At 38.0% G+C, this 21,779-nt stretch overlaps 1 protein-coding gene and 1 non-coding gene across 5 annotated transcripts in view; one reads left to right on the forward strand and one right to left on the reverse strand.

Moving 5' to 3' along the window:
• The window catches only part of KIAA1328 (KIAA1328 ortholog), a 406,763-nt gene that overhangs the window by 374,347 nt on the left and 10,637 nt on the right, over window positions 1–21,779 (forward strand). The gene's annotated exons all lie outside the window — the stretch shown is intronic.
• Window positions 14,086–14,158, reverse strand: TRNAE-CUC (transfer RNA glutamic acid (anticodon CUC)). The gene has a single exon. It is a non-coding gene; the product is annotated as a tRNA-Glu (tRNA).

A 21,779-nucleotide genomic window follows, 5' to 3' on the forward strand; every position in this document is an offset into this window, starting at 1 on the left:
CAGACACAACTTAGCAGCTAAACAACATATAAGACCCATACAACAGTATACTCTCACTTTCCCCCTCCCAGCTTCTGTGCTATTGTTATTGTACATTTAATTTATACATATGTTATAAATACCCAGAGAAGGAAACGGCAACCCACTCCAGTACTCTTGGCCTGGAAAATCCCATGGACGGAGTAGCCTGGTGGGCTATGGTCCATGGGGTCACAAGAGTCAGACACGGCTAAGCAACTTCACTTTCACTTTTCACTTTCATGCATTGGAGAAGGACATGGCAACCCACTCCAGTGTTCTTGCCTGGAGAATCCCAGGGCTGGAGGAGCCTGGTGGGCTACCGTCTGTGGGGTTGCACAGAGTCGGACACAACTGAAGTGACTTAGCAGCAGCATGTTATAAATACCAGAGAGCAGTTTGGGGTTCACAGCAAAATTAAGAGAAAGATAAAGATATTTCTCACGTACTCCCTGCCCCTACACTGCATAACTTCCCCCATTATCAACACAGCCCACATCAACAGGCCCCACTTGAGAGGTACGTTTTGTTATAACTGATGCATAAGCCAACATTGCCACATCATTATCAGCCAAAGTCCATAGTTTACATTTTGTACACTCCGGTGGTTTACATTCTGAATTAAGGCAAATTTATGATGGCATGTATCCATAGTTATAGTACAATACAGAGCATTCTCAGTGCCATAAAACCCCTCTGTGCTCTGCCTGTTCATCCCTCTCCCCCAGCTCCTGTCAGCCAGCAATCTTTTTACTGTCTCTGTAGTTATGCCTTTTCTAGAATGTCATATAGATGGAATCATTCATGTGTAACCTTTCCAGATTGGCTACTTTGTCCTAGTAATATATATGTAAACTCCCTCCATTTTTTTTTTATGACTTGATAGTTCATTTGTTTTTAGTGCTGAATAATATTCCATTGTCTGGTTGTACCACATTCATTCACATCATTATTTGTCCATTTACCTTCTAATGAACCTCTTGGTTGCTTCCAAGTTTTATCTGTTATGAGTAAGGCTGCTGTAAACATCTATATGCAAGTTTTGGTGTGGACATAAGTTTTAAGCTTTTGGGTAAATGTCAAGGAGCATAATTACTGGACCATAGGTTAAGAATATGTTTAGTCTTCTAAGAAACTGCCAGTTTGTGTTCTAAAGTGGCTGTGCCATTTTACATTTCCACTAGCAATAAGTGAGAGTTCATGCTGCTGAACATCCTCACTAGCAATGAGTTTTGTCAGTGTTCCAGATTTAGGCCATTTTCATAGGTGTGGTGGAGTAGGAAGTGGCAACCCACTTCAGTATTCTTGCCTGGAGAATCCCAAGGACAGACCATGGGGTCGCAAAGAGTTAGACCTAACTGAGTGACTAACACACAAACACACACAGGTGTGGAGTGGTATCTCATTGTTTTAATTTGCATTTTCTTGATGACATAGATGTGGGCATCTTTTCATATGCTTATTTGCCATCTGTATGTCTTCTTTAGAAATGTGTCTGTCTGTTAAGATCTTTAGTCCATTTTATTAATCAGGTCATTTGTTTTCATATTGTTTAGTTGTCAGGGTTCTTTGTATATTTTTTATAATCTTTTATCAGATATGGGTTTTGCAAATATTCTCTCCCAGTTTGCGATGTATCTTCCAGTTCTCTTGACATTGTCTTTTGCAGAGCTGATGTTTTTTTCATTTTAATGAAGTCCATCTTATCAATTATTTCTTTCATGGATAGTGGATTTGGTGTGGTGTTTAAAGAGTAATCATTATACTCAAGGTCATTCACATTTCCTCCTATTTATCTTCTAGGAGCTTTATAGTTTTGCACTTTGCATTTTGAGTTAATTATTGTGAAAGTATAAGGCCTGTGTCCAGACTCATCTTGCTGCATATCTAGTTGTTCCAGGCTATCTTCAAGTATGTATTGAAAAGGTTATCTTTGCTTCATCTCATTGCCTTTGTTCTTTTGTCAGAGACCAATTGATTGTATTTATGTGGGCCCTGTATTCTGTTTCACTGATCTACTTGTCTATTTCTTTTTGCCAATACCACACTCTCTTCATTACTGTAGCTTTATAGTAAGTCTTGAAGACAGATAGAATTGGTCTTCAACTTTGTTCTTCTCCTTCATTTCTGTGTTTTATGTTCTGGATCTTTTGCCTCTACACATTAACTTTAGAATCAGTTTCTCAATATCCACAGAATAGCATGTTGGGATTTTTAAAAATTTATTCATTTATTTTAATTGGAGGCTAATTACTTTACAATATTGTGGTGGTTTTTGCCATACATTGACATGAATCAGCTATGGGTGTACATGTGTCCCCCATCCTGAACCCCCCTCCCACCTCCCTCCCCAGCCCATCCCTTAGGGTTGTCCCAGTGCACTGGCTTTGAGTGCCCTGTTTCATGCATCAAACTTGGACTGGTCATCTAGTTCACATATGATAGTATACATGTTTCAATGCTGTTCTCTGAAATCATCCCACCCTTGCCTTCTCCCACAGAGTCCAAAGGTCTGTTCTTTATATCTGTGTCTCTTTTGCTGTCTCACACATAGGATCATTGTTACCATCTATCTAAATTCCATATATATGCATTAATATACTGTACTGGTATTTTTCTCTCTGACTTACTTTATTCTGTATAATAGGCTCCAGTTTCATCCACCTCATTAGAAGTGACTCAAATGCATTCTTTTTAATAGCTGAATAATATTCCATTGTGTATATGTACCACAGCTTTCTTATCCATTCATCTGCCAATAGACATCTAGGTTGCTTCCATGTCCTGGCTGTTATAAACAGTGCTGCGGTGAACATTGGGGTACACATGTCTCTTTCAGTTCTGGTTTCTTTGGTATGTATGCCCAGCAGTGGGATTGCTGTGTCATATGGCAGTTCTATTTCCAGGTTTTTAAGGAATCTCCACACTGTTCTCCATAGCAGCTGTACTAGTTTGCATTCCCACCAACAGGGTAAGAAGGTTCCCTTTTCCCCACACCCTCTCCAACATTTATTGTTTGTAGACTTTTTGATAGCAGCCATTCCGACTACCATGAGATGGTACCTCATTGTGGTTTTGATTTGCATTTCTCTGATAATAAATGTTGAGCATCTTTTCATGTGTTTGTTAGCCATCTGTATGTCTTCTTTGAAGAAATGTCTGCCAAGTTTTTTGGCCCATTTTTTTATTGGGTCATTTATTTTTCTGGTATTGAACTACATAAGCTGCTTGTATATTTTTGAGATTAATTTTTTGTCAGTTGCTCCATTTCCTGTTATTTTCTCTCATTCTGAATGCTGTCTTTTCACCTGGCTTATAGTTTCCTTCATTGTTCAAAAACTTTTAAGTTTAATTAGGTCCTATTTGTTTATTTTTGCTTTTATATCCATTACTGTGGGAGGTGGGTCATAGAGGATTCTGCTGTGATTTATGTCTCACAGAGTATTTTGCCTCTGTTTTCCTCTAGGAGTTTTTCAGTTTCTGGTCTTACATTTAGATCTTTAATCCATTTTGAGTTTATTTTTGTGTATGGTGTTAGAAAGTGTTCTAGTTTCATTCTTTTACAGGTGTTGGCCAGTTTCCCCAGCACCACTTGTTAAAGAGACTGTTTTTTCTCCATTGTATATTCTTGCCTCCTTTGTCAAAGATAAGGTGTCCATAGGTGCATGGATTTATCCCTGGGCTTTCTGTTTTGTTCCATTGATCTGTATTTCTGTCTTTGTGCCAGTACCATTCTATCTTGATGACTGTAGCTTTGTAGTGTAGTATAATCTGAAGTCAGGCAGGTTGAATTCTCCAGTTCTATTCTTCTTTTTTAAGATTGCTTTGACTATTTGAGGTTTTTTGTATTTCCATACAAATTGTGAAATTATTTGTTCTAGTTCTCTGAAAAATACCATTGGTAGCCTGATAGGGATTGCATTGAATCTATAGATTGCTTTGGGTAGTATATCCATGTTCACTATATTGATTCTTCTGATCCATGAACATGGTATATTTCTCCATCTATTTGTGTCATCTTTGATTTCTTTCATTAGTGTTTTAGAGTTTTCTATATATAGGTCTTTTGTTTCCTTAGGTAGATTTATTCCTAAGTATTTTACTCTTTTCTTCACAATGGTGAATGGAATTGTTTCCTTAATTTCTCTTTCTGTTTTCTCATTGTTAGTGTATAGGAATGCAAGGGATTTCTGTGTATTAATTTTATATCCTACAACTTTACTATATTCATTGATTAGCTCTAGTAATTTTCTGGTGGTGTCTTTAGGGTTTTCTGTGTAGAGGATCATGTCATCTGCAAACAGTGAGAGTTTTACTTCTTCTTTTCCAATCTGGGTTCCTTTTACTTATTTTTCTTCTCTGATTGCTGTGACTAGAACTTCCAAAATTATGTTGAATAGCAGTGGTGAGGGTGGGCACCCTTGTCTTGTTCCTGACTTTAGGCGAAATGCTTTCAATTTTTCACCATAGAGGATAATGTTTGCTGTGGGTTTATCATATCAGGTTGGGATTTTGATTGGGATTATGTTGAATCTGTAGTTAAAATTGTGAATTAACAACTTAACAATACTATCTTCTTATCCATGAAAATGGAATACCTCTTCATTTACTTAATTCTTTTTTTTACTTTGTTCATCAGTTTTGTAGTTTTCCTCATATATATCTTCTACCTAAGATTTATACCTAAGCATTTCATTTTGTATTGTGCTAGTGTAAATAGTATTTTTATTTCAAAATCTATCTGTTGGTTTCTACTGTACTGGAAAGCAGTTGACTTTTGTCAGTCTTGTATGCTGCAACCTTGGCTATAATTGCTTATTAGTTTTAGGAGGATTTTGTTGATTCTTTTGGATTTTCTACATAGAAAATCTTATCTTCTGTGTACGAGGACAGTTTTATTTCTTCTTTTCCAGTCTGTATGCCTTTTATTTACTTTTCTTGTCTTAATACATTAGTCAGCATTTCTAATATGATGTTGAAAAAGAGTGGTGAGAGGATATTCTTGCCTTGTATCTGAACTTAGTAGGAAAACTCAAGTTTATCAACATTAAGTATGGTGCTAGCTGTAGGTTTTTTGTAGATATTCATATCAAGTTGAGGAAGTTCCCTCCATTCCTACTTTACTGGGAGTTTTGTGTTTTTTTTATCACAAATAGGTGTTGAATTTGTCAAATACTTTTTCAGATCTATTGCTATGATAATTTTTTTTAACCTGTTGATGTGATGGTCCACATTTATAGTTTTTTTTTTAATGTTGAATCAGCCTTGCATATCTGAGATAAATCCCACTTGATTGAGAATTTTTGCATCTATGTTCGTCATAGAGGTTGGTCTATAGTGGGTTTTTTTGTAATGCCTTTGGTTTTGATACGATAGTAATGCTGCCTCATAGAATGTGTTAAGAAGAATTCCCTCTGCTTCTGTCCTCTGAAAAAGCTTGTAGAGAGTTGGTATAATTTCTTCCTGAAGTGTTTGCTAGAATTCACCAGTGAACCCATCTGGACCTTGTGCTTTCTGTTTTAGAAGATCTTATTAATTATCAATTCAGTTTATTTAATAGTTAAAGGCCTATTCAAGTTGTCTATTTCTTCTTGTCAAATCTTGAGATTTGACAGATTGCATCTTAAAGAATTACTCCATTTCATCTAGGTTATTACACTTGTGAGAGTAGTTCATAATATTCTTTGACTATCCTTTTAATGTCCACAGGGTCTGTAGTGATATACTGTCTTTCCTTTCTAGTGTGAGTTATTTCTTCCATCTGTTTTTTTTTTTCCCCCTTAATTATTTGTCTAAAGACTTACTGATTTTAGTGATTTTTAAAAGAACTAGCTTTTTGTTTCATTGATTTTTCTCTATTGTTTTCTGTTTTCAGTTACACTGATTTCTGCTCTACTTCATATTGTTTCTTCTTTTCTGCTTACTTTAGAATTAATTTGCTCTTCTGTTTCTAGTTGCCTAAAGTAGATACTTAGGTGACTGATTTTAGATTTCTTTTTTCTAATGTATGCATTCAATGCTATAAATTTCCCTCTAAGCACCGCTTTCACTGCATCCCACAAAGTTTAGTATGTTATGTTTTCATTTTTATTTAATTCAAAACTTATTTAATTTTATCTTAAGATTTCTTCTTTGACCCATCGGTTATTTAGAAGTGTGGGGTTTATTACTCTGTGTATTCTGGGATTTTCCAGCTATCTTTCTGTTAGTGATTTCTAATTTACTTCCATTATGTTCTGAGGGCAGACAGCATATGATTTATATGATTTCTAGTTTTTCAGTTTGTTAACATTTATTTTATGGCCCAGAATGTGGTCTTTCTTGGTTAATGAAAGGTTAATTTTTATGTTAAGGTGTGAGATTTGTGCTACAAGTTCTTTTTTTTGCTCCCGTATGTCTAGTTGTTGCAACACTATTTGTTGAAAAGATTATCCTTTCTACTCAATTGACTTCGCATCTGTAAAAACCTCAGTTGATCATATTTTTTGTCTTGATATATTTCTGGACTCATGTTTTTCTGTTGATCTGCGTATCCATTCTTCACTAATACCACATTGTCTTGACTAATGTAGCTTTACAGTAAGTTTTAAAACCATGTTGTATGAGCTATCCAATTTTGTCTTCTTCTTCAAAATTATTGTGACCATTTTATTTCCTTCTTCTTCCTATGTAGGAAACTGAGTCTCAGATGAAAAAGTAAATATTATAGAAAGATATATATAACATAACTAAGAAATTTTACTTTGTTATGTTTGCCTTTTAATATGTTATATTAAAATTGTTGATTAGAGGGTCTCCCATGTACTCATTGATGTTCTGGTAAATTCTTTAGCCTCCCTTCAAGTTGCACCGACTTCACATAATATTCACTCTATGACTTATATGCACTTCAAGAAGAAATATATTAAATTAGGGTTAGCAGAATCCTTTCATGATAGCACCTATGCTGAATGGAGAACAAGAGATAGAAGGTAAGATTCTGAGTATTACCCTCAATCCTGTGTCTGCACCTATCTGTCTCTGCATCTATGTGAGTAGTTCTCCTATGAGATCTGCAGTCTCACAGGCAGGTTCAAGACTACCTGTTTTTCTTTTCTTTAATTTAAAACTTTTTGTTTTATATTGGAGTGTAGCTGACTAACAATGTTGTGATAGTTTCAGGTGAACAGCAAAGTGACTCAACCGTACATATACATGTATGTGTTCTCCTCCAAACTCCCCTCCTATCTAGGCTGTCACATCACATTGAGCAGAGTTCCCTGTGCTGTACAGTAGATTACCCACTTTTAAATATAGCAGAGTGTACATGTCCATTCCAAAGGAGCCTCATTTTAAATAGTGGAAAAGCAGTATAAAGCTTAAATTTACCAACTTAACCATTTTAAGTATACAGTTCAGTTAATCACCCTTTGTCCTGATGGTTGACAAGTAATTGTAAAGCACTTATAAAATACACTGTATCTTCTATTTTTCAGAAACCTGAATGCCAGCCTAGGTTTGCTTTAGCAGTTAAAAAGTAGAAAACTTTTGAGAGGAACTCTTTTAGGATTCCTGAGAAGAAAGACCTATTCTAGGACTCCTAGCCTAGTGTGGTAATTGGTTATCCTTCTACCTTCTTTATGAATTCATTCTTTCTTGGTACTATTCCTTTTCTCCCACTGAGGTAAGAATAATATATAGGGATATAAAGAATCCTAGTGTTACTCACTCAGTCATGTCTGACTCTTTGCAACACCATGGACTGTAGCCCACCAGTCTCCCCTGTCCATGGGATTTTCCAGGCAAGAATACAGGAGTGGATTGCTATTTTCTTCTCCAGGGGATCTTCCTAACCCAGGGATTGAACCCACGTCTCCTGCATTGCAGGCAGATTATTTACCATCTGAGCCACCAGGGAAACCTCAAAGAATCATGAGAAGGAAATTTTTTCTTTTATTTTTCTTTTTTAATTGGAGAAAAATTGCTTTACAATGTTGTGATGACTTTTGCTGTACAATAACACAAATCAGCCATAAAACTTATATCCCTTCCTGCTTGAGTCTCCCTCCCCTCCCCCATCTCATTCCTTTAGATCATCACAGAGGTACCTGTCTGGGTTCTCTGTATTATATAGCAACTTCTCACCAGCTGTCTGTTTTACAAATGTAGTGTATATCTATATCGGTGCTACTTTCTCCATCTATCCCAGTGTTTTCTTCCCCCACTTTGCCCACAAGTTCATTCTCTATATCTCTCTACTCCTTCCCTGCAAATAGGTTGTTGTTGTTCAGTTGCTCAGTTGTGTCTGACTCTTTGAGACCCCATGGAATGTAGCACGCCTGGCTTCCCTGTCCTTCACCAACTCCCAGAGCTTTCTCAAACTCATGTCCATCGAGTCCATGATGCCATCCAACCATCACACCCTCTGTTGTCCCCTTCTCCTCCTGCTTTCAATCTTTCCCAGCATAACGGTCTTTTCTAATGAGTCACCTCTTCGCTTCAGATGGCCAAAGTACTGGAGCTCCAGCTTCAGCATCAGTCCTTGCAATGAATATTCAGGTCTGATTTCCTTTAAGATTGACTGGTTGGATCTCCTTGCAGTCCAATGGACTCTTAAAAGAGTCTTATCTAACACCACAGTTCAAAAGCATCAATTCTTCAGCATTCAGCCTTCTTTATGGTCCAATTCTCACATCCATACATGACTACTGGGAAAAAACAATAGCTTTGACTATATGGACCTTTGTTGGCAAAGTAATGTCTCTGCTTTATAATAAGCTTTCTAGGTTGCTCATAACTTTTCTTCCAAGGAGCAAGCATCTTTTAATTTCATGGCTGCAGTCTCCATCTGCAGTGATTTTGGAGCCCGAGAAAATAAAGTCTGTCACTGTTTCCATTGTTTCCCCACCTATTTGCCATGAAGTGATGGGACTGGATGCCTTGATCTTAGTTTTCTGAATATTGAGTTTTAAGCCAACTTTTTCACTCTCCTCTTTCACTTTCATCAAGAGGCTGTTTAGTTCCTCTTCACTTTCTGCCATAAGGGTGGTGTCATCTGCATATCTGAGGTTATTGATTTATCTCCTGGCAGTCTTCATTCCGGCTTGCGCTTCATCCAGCCCAACATTTCACATGATGTATTCTGCATATACGTTAAATAAACAGGGTGACAATATACAGCCTTGACATACTCCTTTCCCAATTCTGAACCAGTCCACTTTTCCATGTCTGGTTCTAACTGTTGCTTCTTGACCTGCACGCAGGTTTCTCAGGAGGCAGGTAAAGTAGTCTGGTATTCCCATATCTCTAAAACTTTTCCACAATTTGTTGTGATCCACACAGTCAAAGGCTTTAGCATAATCAATGAAGCAGAAGTAGATGTTTTTCTGGAACTCTTGCTTTTTCTATGATCCAATGGATGCAGGCAATTTGGTCTCAGTTCCTCTGCCTTTTCTAAATCCAACTTCAACATCTGAAAGTTCATGGTTCATGTACTGTTGAAGCCTGGGTTGGAGAATTTTGAGCATTACTTTACTGGCATGTGAGATGAGTGCCATTGTGCAGTAGTTTGAACATTCTTTGACATTGCCTTTCTTTGTGATTGGAATGAAAACTGACCCTTTCCAGTCCTGTGGCCACTGCTGAGTTTTCCAAGTTTGCAGGGCTATTGAGTGCAGCACTTTCACAGCATCATCTTTTAGAATTTGAAATGACTCAGCTCAAATTCCATCACCTCTACTAGCTTTGTTAGTAGTGATGCTTTCCTAAGGCCCACCTGACTTTGCATTTCCCGATATCTGACTCTAGGTGAGTGATCACACCACTGTGGTTATCTGGGTCATTAAGATCTCTTTTGATTAGTGTTTCTATGTATTCTTGCCACTTCTTAATCTATTCTGCTTCTGTTAAATCCATACCATTTCTGTGCTTTTGTATGCCCATCTTTGAATGAAATGTTGCTTTGGTATCTCTGATTTTCTTGAAGAGATCTCTAGTCTTTCCCATTCTATTGTTTTTCTCTATTTCTTGGCATTGATCACTTAGGAAAGCTTTCTTATCTGTTCTTGCTATTCTTTGGAACTCTGCATTCAGATGAGTATATCTTTCCTTTTCTCCTTCGCCTTTCCCTTTTCTTTCTCAGCTATTTGTAAGGCCGCCTCAGGCAGCCATTTTGCCTTTTTGCATTTCTTCTAGATTCCATGTATAAGCATTGCAATATGATATTTGTTTTTCTCTTTCTGACTTACTTCACTGTGTATAACATACTCTAGGTTCATCCACCTCACTAGAACTGACTCAAATTTGTCCTTTTTATGGTTGAATAATACTCCATTGTATATATGTACCACATCTTCTTTATCCATTCATCTGTCGATGGACATCTAGGTTATTTCCCCATGTCCTAGCTATTGTAAATAGTGCTGCTCTGAGTATTGTGGTACTTGTGTCTTTTTCAGTTATGGTTTTTTCAGGGTATATGCTCAGTAATGGGATTGCTAGGTCATATGGTAGTTTTATTCCTAGTTTTCTAAGGAGTCTCTATACTGTTCTCCATAGTGGCTGTATCAATTTTCATTCCCACCAACAGTGCAAGAGTGTTCACTTTTCTCCACTCCCTCTCCAGAATTTATTGTTTCAGGTTTTTTTTATGATGACAGTTCTTACTGGTGCAAGGTGATACCTCATTGTCATTTTCATTTGCATTTCTCTAATAATTAGTGATTTTTGAGCATCTTTTCATGTGTTTATTGGCCATTTGTACATAAGAAAGATTATAAACAAATATTCCCTATAAATATAGATGTTTTAAACCCTAAAGTAATCATACAGGTCTAATTTAAGAGTAAATGTAAAGAATAATTCTATGTACCCAAGCAGAATATATTCTAAGAATTAAAACATGGTTGCTATATATTTTGGAAGCCAGAAATAGAATATATCTCAACAGTATATCAAAGATAAAAATATATATTATCATTTCAGTCTATACTTAAAAGTTGTTTACTTGGTAGAATTAATTTTTCATTTCTGATTTTAGTAAGCCAAAAGAGAAAACACTTCTTAATGTAATAAAGAATATCTAGATGGGAAATACTTAATAGCAAAAAACATAGAATAATTCCTATTAGATCAGAATTGTACAAAGGTGCCTATGAAAATTGTAGTTTTAGCGACTCCCTGGGAGTTCTAGCCAATACAATAATATAAGAAAAAGTAATACTAATAGGGGAAAATAGATAAACCTTATGATTATCTATATTCAATATAACTGTTCACCCATAAAACCCATAAAAATCTATTGAAAAAATAATCTTAAAAATTAAGAGAGTTCAACAATATTCAGAACTCAATTACTGTAAATCTTGATACCAACATTAGCTATTTAAAAAATATAATGGGTAAGGGAAAGCTCATTTATAATAGCAGTGAAAAAACTCAGAAATGTCTAATAATAAACCTGGAAATTTATGGAAGCTTCCTGCAAATGTATTTCCTAGCTAAGATGATTCATTGAACACTTGTATTTATCTCTGCTATTTCCTGAGACGCCAGTAAGATGAGAGTAAATGAATGTATTTAAAGGCATAAATCCACAAAAGAAATGGGAGAAGAGTCATCAATGTACCAGAGATTTTTATACATTTTGGAAAATGGAAAATGAATGGAGGATTAGTAACTTATTAGACAGGACAGAGGAAACTACCACAGAGAAAGCACTGAGAAGGCTTTACAAATGAAGAGAGATTGATGTCACAGAACTTTGAAAAGTTTGGGAATTAGAAGCAACATGAACAATAAAGAGTGGTGATGTGGGGTAGAACTAAAAATAGTATGAGGTAGACTTCTGAAGCAAGAATCCAAAAACCTAGTACTCCTGCCACAGTCCATGTATGGAATATGAGTCCCAGACAACAGACTGGAGATGAATTCTCTGCATAAATTCAGTAGAGAGGACTTTGGAAGATTTCAGGTAGCCCCAATGCAGGAGATATAAGCAACACAGGTTCAATCCCTGGGTTGGAAGGATGCCCTGGAGGAGGGCATGACAACCCACTCCAGTATTCTTGCCTGGAGAACCCCATGGACAGAGGAGCTTGGCAGGCTACAGTCCAAAAGGTTGCAAAGAGTCGGACACGACTGAAGTGACCTAGCACGTACAGGTAGCACTGAAAAGGGGATGAACTCAAAGTCTACAAATGGAGAAAGGTCGCCCTCCTTCCCTGTTCCAGAAGTAAACCAAATCTCTCTCCCAGAACACTGAAAGTCTCTTTTCCAAGAAGCTTAATCGTCCCAGAGAAAAGACCTCCAAATTCTGAAATAAAATGACACATCCACTTTGGAGAACAGTGTGACAGTTCCTTAAAAAGTTAACCATAGAGTTTACAATCCAATCCTTAGGTATCCACCCAAGAGAGATGAAAACATATGTTTACTAAAAACACATACATGACTGTTCAAAGCAGCACTATTCACAGTTGCCAAAAGAAACAGCCCAATATCTATCATGTGATGAACAGATAAATAAAATGTGGTATATCCATGATTGTGTATATGCTAAGTTGCTTCAGTTGTGTCTGACTCTTTGCGACCCTGTGGATTGTAGCCTGCCAAGGCTCCTCTGTCCATGGGATTCTCTAGGCAAGAATACTGGATTGGGTTGCGATACCGTCCTCCAGGGGATCTTCCTGTCCCAGGGATTGAACCTGCATGTCCTGCGTCTTTTGCATCACAGGCAGATTCTCTACCGCTGAGCCACCAGGGAAGCCTGGTATATCCATACTGTGGCGTGTTATTTGGCAACCACAAGGAGTGAGATAGAGAGTGACTGCTGATGGCTACAAGGTTTCTTGGGAGGGAGCAGGCAAGGAAATGTTCTCAAATTATAATAGTTGCACAACACTGTTAAACTAAAAACCTCTTGGCTGTAATGATTTAAATAGGATCACGTTTCAGTATGTATGTTTTACTTCAGTAAAGCAGTTTAAAGTTTATAAGGAAGTAGTCAGCCACATTGAATGCTGGAGAGACATGTAAAGCAAGGACTATAAAATGTCCATTGGATTTAGCAGCACAGAAGTCATTGGTGAATTTGCTGAGTTCAATTTTAGTAGAGTAGTAGAAGATGAAAGCCAGGTTGGAACAAATTGAGAAGTGGTGTGTTTATGGAAATGTGTAAATGTCCTAAGTGCTCTGAGTTATCTAGTAAACAGGAAAAGATTGAAGGTTCTAGAGTGGAGAGTCAATACGAAAGGTTCCTGAGAAGTAGAGATGGAGTGATTAGCCCTGTCTAAGAGAAGGATCACTTCCTTTAAAGTAAAAGGAGGAAATGATAAATGCTGAAACACTTGGAAAGTGACAAAGGGAAGACAGTTTTTCTTTTATGACCCCTTTCTCTGAAATAGGAAGCAAGACCATCTGTTTAGCCTAAGTTGTGAAAAGGGAAATGGGAAGGGCAGAGCAGCTGATTAGAGAAGTACAGTAGCTCTGTCAGAAAATGTTTAGCACCCACTTAAGGTTAGTGACTGGGAATCTATATTGGATCTGCTGTTTGTATGTTGGCTAGTTTATTTAATCTTGTTTTTTTTTTACACTAAGTTTACCAACTATAAGTCACAGAAAAGACAGACATTTGGTTCATGCAGTGTTATGATTTTGCCAGATGTCGAGGGTGGATAAAAATACAGGGGACGTGTTTTTAGAAGCATTGTCAAAAGAGTTTTGGGAATGCTAGGCCGTGAAATTCAAGTTAAATAAGGGAGAAAAGGGTTGGGAAGAATGTATGCTATTAACGGTCCCACCAGGACAGAGATTTGAGCTGTCTTGTTCACCACTTTGTTCCCAGTTCTTAGAACAATGATTGTTTAAATTAATGGTCCATTGAGACCAGTGGGTAGAGATGGTAGGAGTAGCTGAAAAAACAAGCTTGAGGGTAAGATGTGGGTGTCAGGAAGTAGTGGGATGTTTGAATTACTCAATTCAGAAGAGAGGCTGTTCACAAGCTCCAGGATATAAAAAGAAAGATTTGCTGAGAAAATCTTTTTTTTTTTTTCCTTTTTTGACCATACCCCACAGCTTGTGGGGTCTTAGTTCCCTGACCAGGGATTGAACCCTGGCCCATGGCAGTGAGAGCACCAAGTCTTAGCCACTGGACCATCAGGGAATTCCCTGAGAAAGTCTTTGACCTGAGCGGTCAAAGAACTAAGAGTACTGGTTGAGTCCCATTCATGTCATGTTGACGTTAGCAAGTATGATGGTAACAGTTGAACTGAAGGAGAAGACTAAATCAAGTGTTATAATCATGATTGAGAGTGTGTGGGTAGATGGATGACATAGATGCAGAAAGGTTAAGGGTGGTATAGCAGATGACAGGATCCTTGGAGCAGTAGAGGTTTAATGAGAGACCAGGAGAATAATGATCAAAAACCAAAAATGGGAGCAATAATGGTCCAAATACCACCTCTTGACCCTAAAATCCATAGGGTACGTTGAATATAAGCAGGTCTCACTGAGAAGAATGTAGGGGAGGCATTGAACTCAGGAAAGAGCCAGGTTTCAGTTAAAACAGGAGATGGAGGAAGTACTCTAAGAGGAGGACAAAATACAGCTGAGTATCTCATAAGATGAAAGTTCCAGAAGCCATGGGGGCATGGGAAGTGTTGGGTAAAAAGGGTAAAACTAATGAGATGGATGAAACTGGAGCCAATTATACAGAGTGAAGTAAGCCAGAAAGATAAAGACCATTACAGTATACTAACACATATATATGGAATTTAGAAAGATGGTAACGATAACCCTATATGCAAAACAGAAAAAGAGACTCAGATGTATAGAACAGACTTGTGGACTCTGGGAGAAGGCGAGGGTGGGATGTTTCAAGATAACAGCATTGAAACATGTATATTATCTAGGGTGAAACAGATCACCAGCCCAGGTTGGGTGCATGAGACAAGTGCTCGGGCCTGGTGCACTGGGAAGACCCAGAGGGATCGGGTGGAGAGGGAGGTGGGAGGGGGGACCGGGATGGGGAATACATGTAAATCCATGGCTAATTCATTTCAATGTATGACAAAAACTATTGTAATGATGTAAAGTAATTAGCCTCCAACCAATAAAAATAAATGGAAAAAAAAAAAAAAACATATAGGGATAGCAGTGCTCTGCTAACTTGGAATGAGTTGGAGTGGAGAATACCCTATGGGCATTGACTTATTTAAAAAGGAATGAGAGATACAGCTGATTTAGTCTCAGAAGGGGCTTCCGTTCAGCTCGGCTGGTAAAGAACCTGCCTGCAATGCAGGAGACCCCAGTTCGATCCCTGGGTTGAGAAGGTCTCCTGGAGAAGGGAAATGCTCCCCACTCCAGCATTCTTGGGCTTCCCTGGTGGCTCAGCTAGTAAAGAATCTGCCTGCAATGCAGGAGGCCTGGGTTCGATCCCTTGGTTGGAAAGATCCCCTAGAGACGGTATCAGCTACCCACTCCAGTATTCTGGCCTGGAGAATTCCATGGACTGTATAGTCCATGGGGTTGCAAAAAGAGTCGGACATGACTGAGCAACGTGTTTTTTAAAAAAAGTATTAAAGTCTCAGAAGACCTTGGACCTAACCTAAGCTGTCTTCAGTAGGGGATTGGTTAACTCAATTAGAGTGCATCTGGGAGACAAAGTAACTTGAAGTCATGAAAAATGATATTATAAAAATTTATACAGAAAAAATATTATCAACATTTTAACTGAAAAAGTAGTTTACACAGTCCATATGTATATTCTTTTTTACAAAAGGAAAATAAGAATAGATGGATGAGTAATACTTTCATAATTTTGCAGTATGTTGTAATTTTTTAAAAGACTGGCTTTTCAAAGATTGAAAACGCTGCTTATAGAGGAAGGTGCTAAACTCAAGCCACAGAACCATTCATTTTGTCAACAAATATTTAGCTCCTACCTTATATCAGATCCCATTCTTGGCCCTGGAGATAGTAACACAAACACAATAATGACCTATTCTCATCACTGTTAAAAGAGAAAAGCAAATAAGCAAAATCTGAGTGAAGAGTGTCCAAAGGAGAGAATTCAACACACGCACAGGCCCAGAGGTAGGAGTCAAACATCACAATAGGTTTGGGGCAACCCTGCGCAGCTGGGCTGGTGGAGAGGAACAAGATTTGGAGAGAAAAGAAAGAAGAGTTCTGTTTTGATGCCTGTCACACCGCCAAGTGGAGATACCAGGCAACAGTTTGGTGTATGAGTTTGGAACTTGAGAGCAAGGTTAATGTTAGAGCAATACATTTAAGAGTCATTGATATATTGATGTTATTAAAAGTCATGAGGATGAAAAAATTTTAAAAAAAAGTCATGAGGATGAATGAAATTACTTAAGACATGAAAGCTAAGGATTAATCTCTGGGACATTCCATCATTTAAAAGAAAAGAGCAGAGAAGGGTAATCAGGAGAGGCCTACTGAAATCATCAAAGATGAATAAAGAATGAAAGGGGAAAGCTCCTGCATCACGCTTCACTTTCTACCCAGTGCAGCTTATGGGACGGACTGTGAAATTGTTTCATTTCCTGGCCTTGTGCTAATATCCTCAGACATCCTGTCAGACTGTCCCTTTCTTAAATTGGTGGCATGGAGCCAAGTCAGAGCTTCAGAGGCTGCAACCTCCCCTGGACATCTAAATGTCCTGCTAGGTCAGAAGCAAACAGAACAGGGAAGAGAGCTCTAGGAAGATAGGTTGATTCCGGTATGGCCAAGTTCAGATTGCTTCCTGGATGAGACTGGCACAGCAGATCAAATAAGCCTTCTGCTTGACACCTTTCCATAATGAAACTGTTAAAGTCAACCTGTGTGCCTAGGTGACCCATGAATACTGGCTCTGTGAGGTGCAGAGGCAAGAAAGGTCAACATCATCATGCCTGTGGTTAACATATAGTCTGATTTTGTCAAGGAATGGTATTTTATCGATTTGAATAAGTTATATGTCCCTTTACATTATTTGAAAACAAAACGTCCCCATCAGGGTCAGGCCAGAGTAATCAAATCCTGTCACATGTCACCTCAGCAAACACACTGCTCTTTACTGGTAGTTAGTACAAAATACCATGAGAATTCACTTTTTATTTTGCTTTATTGTGTATATAGTTCTGGCATAAAGTTGGGTGACTTCTCAAGTGTTGGTGTTTAACATAATCCTTGCTGTTTTGTTGCTTTTTAATCTGCCAGATTATTTGGTCTTTCCTGATAGCAAAAATACTATGAAAATACTTACTGAACAAAATCAGCTGTGAGCTGTCACTGAAATCCAAGTCCCTGCCTACCGCAAACTTCCTGGTTCTTCTGCCACAATGTAATCCATGACTGAATGTGGCTTCAAGAGAAATGGAATTTTTATGATGACAGCAGACCCATGAAGATAAGCCTTTGTACTTTAGGGTAGATGAAATTGTTGGTGAAGATAACCCCGTTGAATAGGAGTATGGCAGTGTTCACACTGAGTTACAACTAATCCTACTATACTTTTAAAATAAAACGTAGTTGGAAACAGCAACCGTTTTCTTCTTTTACTGTTCCTTTGGTTACACATCTTGTTTAACTTGATGGAAAGATTAAAGATAAACTAGTCTAGAAAGTTGAGGAAACTGTGTTAAAAGAACACTTGGCTCTGCCACCCAGTTGCTTTGTGACTCGCAGCAGTTGACTTCTGCTTCCCTGGACCTCAGTTTCTTCATTGGTAAAATGAGAGAATCATTCCAAATTATGCCTCAGACCCATTCTTCAGTGGTGGGCATTACTGGCGTTTAGCAATACCCAGTTCTCCTCTCTTCCAGTTCATGACTGACTCTGGCCAATGAAATGTAAGAAGTGTTATGTCACATCCTATGTGGCTATGGAGAATCTTTGTAAGATTCTTCAGCTTCTCTTCCCTGCCAAGACAACAGTGAAGCTCACATTACCTTGTGAGACAGTGGAGTTGCTGTCTGCCTGCACCTGCTTTGAGCACACAGTGTAAGCATGGGATGTATTTAAATTGTATTGAGCCACTGGAATTTTGAGGTTAATTTGTTACTGCTGTGTAACCTAATTTATCGTAACTGATACAGCAGATCTAATTCTCAGTGCTGTTGTGAATCACTCTATAAATATTTTTTTTACTATATTGCATCTGAATAAAAATACTTTGAAGAAATTTGAAGCCCACAACTATTTTTCAAATGATTAATAAGTTGGTACCTTTAAAATCAGTCTTTAAACTCAAAGTCTTATTGTTACTCTGAATTTCAATTTGCATCTCTGAATTGATTGATTTCTGGTGTAATTCCTAATCCCCAATTATTTTAGTTCTGTTTTTTAATAGAAAAGGCAACTGGTTTAATTTGTTTACTTAGACTATCTCTCCTTGTTTTGTATACTACAAAAATTTGAAATTGTATTTAAAAATAGGCTTCCCATTGTTTCTGATTTTAAAGTAAATTAATGGTCTATATGAAGAGATGGATATTAGCACAACATTGTTACGTGCCTCCAAGGAAAGTTCAAACAAAGCCTGTTCCTTGGGCATGAAGTAGGTCTGTGCTTGCTTGTCAACAAACTTTCTTAGAAGCTGGTATCCAACTCACTCACTGGCTTGCACCCTAAATAAAGATGTTTTAGTTGAATGCAGAAGTCGTTGTTTTAAATGATAGAAGCAATTGTATTGAAACATTGGCTTAATGCTATGTGAATAAAAGCTGCAAAAAATTTTCTCCTAAAAAAGAAAATTTTCTACTAGAAAGGATTTCAACTTATAGATTTTCATACCATAGAAAAAATATGACATTTCTGTGCCTGAAATGCTAGTCTGATTTTGGCTGAGACTTAAGGGCCAGGTCAGCTATATAACTTACAAGATCAATGCAAAATGAAAATCTTTTGCTCAAAAAGTAGGATTAAAAAATGTGGTTAAAGGTACTAAACCACAAAGTATGTTCCTTTAAGAAGAAATTTAATTTCCTTTAAGAAGAAAGTAGGAAAGGGACCTGAAGAGATATTTCTTCAAAGAAGACATACAGATGGCTAACAAGCACTTGAAAAGATGCTCAACATCACTCATTATCAGAGAAATGCAAAACTACAATGAGATACCACCTCACACCAGTCAGAATGACCATCATCAAAAAGTCTGCAAACAATAAATGCTGGAGAGGGTGTGGAGAAAAGGGAATGGTCTTGCGCTGTTGATGGAATGTAAACTGATACAGCCACTATGGAAGACGGTATGGAGACTCCTTAAAAAGCTAGGAATAAAACCACCGTATGACCCAGCAATCCCACTCCTAGGCATATACCCTGAGGAAACCAAAACTGAAAAAGACACATGTACCCCAATGTTCACTGCAGCACTATTTACAATAGCCAGGACGTGGAAGCAGCCTAGATGTCCATCAGCAGATGAATGGATAAAGAAACTGTGGTGCATACACACAGTGGAATACCACTCAGCCATAAAAAGTAATGCATTTGAATCTGCTCTAATGAGGTGGACAAAACTAGAGCCCGTTATAGTGAGTGAAGTAAGTCAGAAAGATAAATATTGTATACTGACACATACATATGGAGTCTGAAGAGATGGCACTGATGAATTTATTTTCAGGGCAGCAGTGGAGAAACAGGCATAGAGCACAGACCTGTGGACAAGTGGGAGGAGAGGAGGGGGAAGGGGGATGTGTGGGGAGAGTCACATAGACATTCACAGCACCATGTGTGAAACAGCCAGTGGGAATCTGCTGTGACTCGGAACTCACACAGGGGCTCTGCCACAGGCTGAAGGGTGGGGTGGGCTGGGAGATGGGAGGGAGGGGACATGGGTGTACCTGTGGACGATTCTTGTTGATGTATGACAGAAAACCACAAAATTCTGTAAAGCAATTATCCTTCAATTAAAAATTAAAAAAAAACGTGATATATGAATAATATCATAAACCTACAGTTAGCAAAAAATTATATTTTGATATCATAATTTTATATACTATAATAAATAATAATACTCTATTAATGTGATAACTTGGTTGATCATAAAATTTTTCTGGTTCACATTTCTTCAAATTCATTTATTAGATCGTCAAAGTTTATACTTTTAGCAACTTTAAGTGATATAATTAAAAGCAGATTAGTTGCTCTTGGCAAATGAAAGATCACACATAAATTTTGGTGATTTTTAATTTTTAGAAAGATCTTTCTGCTGATGCAACTGACACTGGAACTGTTAAGAATATTTTATAGACTGTGACACCATTTGGATAGATTTCTAATAAATTATTTCAAAATATAAATTTTAGTATGTCTAAAGCTGATGCTTCTTATGGAAAAATTTTTTTAAAGATTTAACTCTTCATACACATTAATTTCATGTGTGTTTGTCAAATTAAATTTGTACAATGCCATTTTAATGTTTTCTCTAGCATTTCTTATAACTTGTAGAGGTCATGCAAGAGACCAAAAGTCACTTGATGGTTTGTAGATAATTCAAAATGCCTGTTATGCTTTCTATTACTGTATCTTAAATTACAAAGAAAAGTGAATTTTAAAACTGTACTCCTCATTTATCTGTTCATTTGAAGCTGCATATAAAAACAATGTTCTTTTCCATCAAATGCAGTAATCTTTAATTTAATTTCTATTTCTCAACCAGTGGATATTTGCTTTGCAATGTTGCAACAGCATTTAACATCAGAGATTTTAAACTCTGAAGAATCCTAGTATCACTTTGATATGCTATGTTACAGTGCCCACATGCATGCTTTTATTTTGTAATTTACTGGCGTTTATTGCCTAAGCACTGGCAGTTCTTAACTCCACGCTCAGGCCAAAGAGCTAATACTTTCACCTTGGGAATAAGCTCTGGGAAGAAGGCAAGCCAGCCTCCCGCCAGTGCCCCCGCCACTGCCCCTTCTGTCCCCATCACGTGGCTCATCTGGGGCCCCGCGCCACCACCCCCACACTGCTCTGGCGCAAAGGTGCACACAGGCCGGAGCCGGCTGTCTGGCATAGACACAGTGCTGCGGGCCAGAACCCACACGTTGCCCAGCGTACTTCCTGTCTCACATGCGTGCTTCCTTGTTCCATCAGACTTTATTTCTAACAGACAAGGTCAGAGGTAGGATCACTAAGAATTTCAGGACAGCCACAGCAGAGCGCGGAGCCGTGTGTGGAGCCCCGAGCAGCGATGCAGGTCACACATGCCCTGCTTAGGCTTCACGTTCTGTCCGTAGGAATGATGCGACCCTCTGTGTGAGTGAATGTGGAGGGAGATCCTTTTGTGCCTTTGGCTTCCAATCCTGGAAATAAAAACAGTGACACGTGGATGAGATGTTACCGACCATAATTTGTTTCTCTGCCTCTTAACTGCTCCAAGTTTACTTTTTTATAAAAATGCTAGACACTAAGGCACTCCTTCTTTAGAAGGATTTTTTTAGTTTCAAATAAGATTCCTTTTCCAAGATTCTTGAGAAAGTGGGAGTAGTATCAGGACAAAATTAGCATTTATTGAATATTTATCACGTGTTGATTTATTGTTGTTGTTCAGTCACTAAGTTGTATCCAACTCGGTGACCCCATGGACTGCGGCACATGTCCTTCTCTATCTCTTGGCGTTTGCTCAGATTCACGTTCATTGATTCGGTGGTGCTATCAAACCATCTCATCCTCTGCTGCCTCCTTCTCCTTTTGCCTTCAATCTCTCCCAAGCATCAGGGTCTTTTCCAACGAGTCAGCTCTTCACATCAAGACCCAGATGGTGGGAAAGATAG

Source organism: Odocoileus virginianus, chromosome 22 (genome assembly GCF_023699985.2).
Source record: "Odocoileus virginianus isolate 20LAN1187 ecotype Illinois chromosome 22, Ovbor_1.2, whole genome shotgun sequence".
In the NCBI taxonomy this organism is placed as follows: domain Eukaryota; kingdom Metazoa; phylum Chordata; class Mammalia; order Artiodactyla; family Cervidae; genus Odocoileus; species Odocoileus virginianus.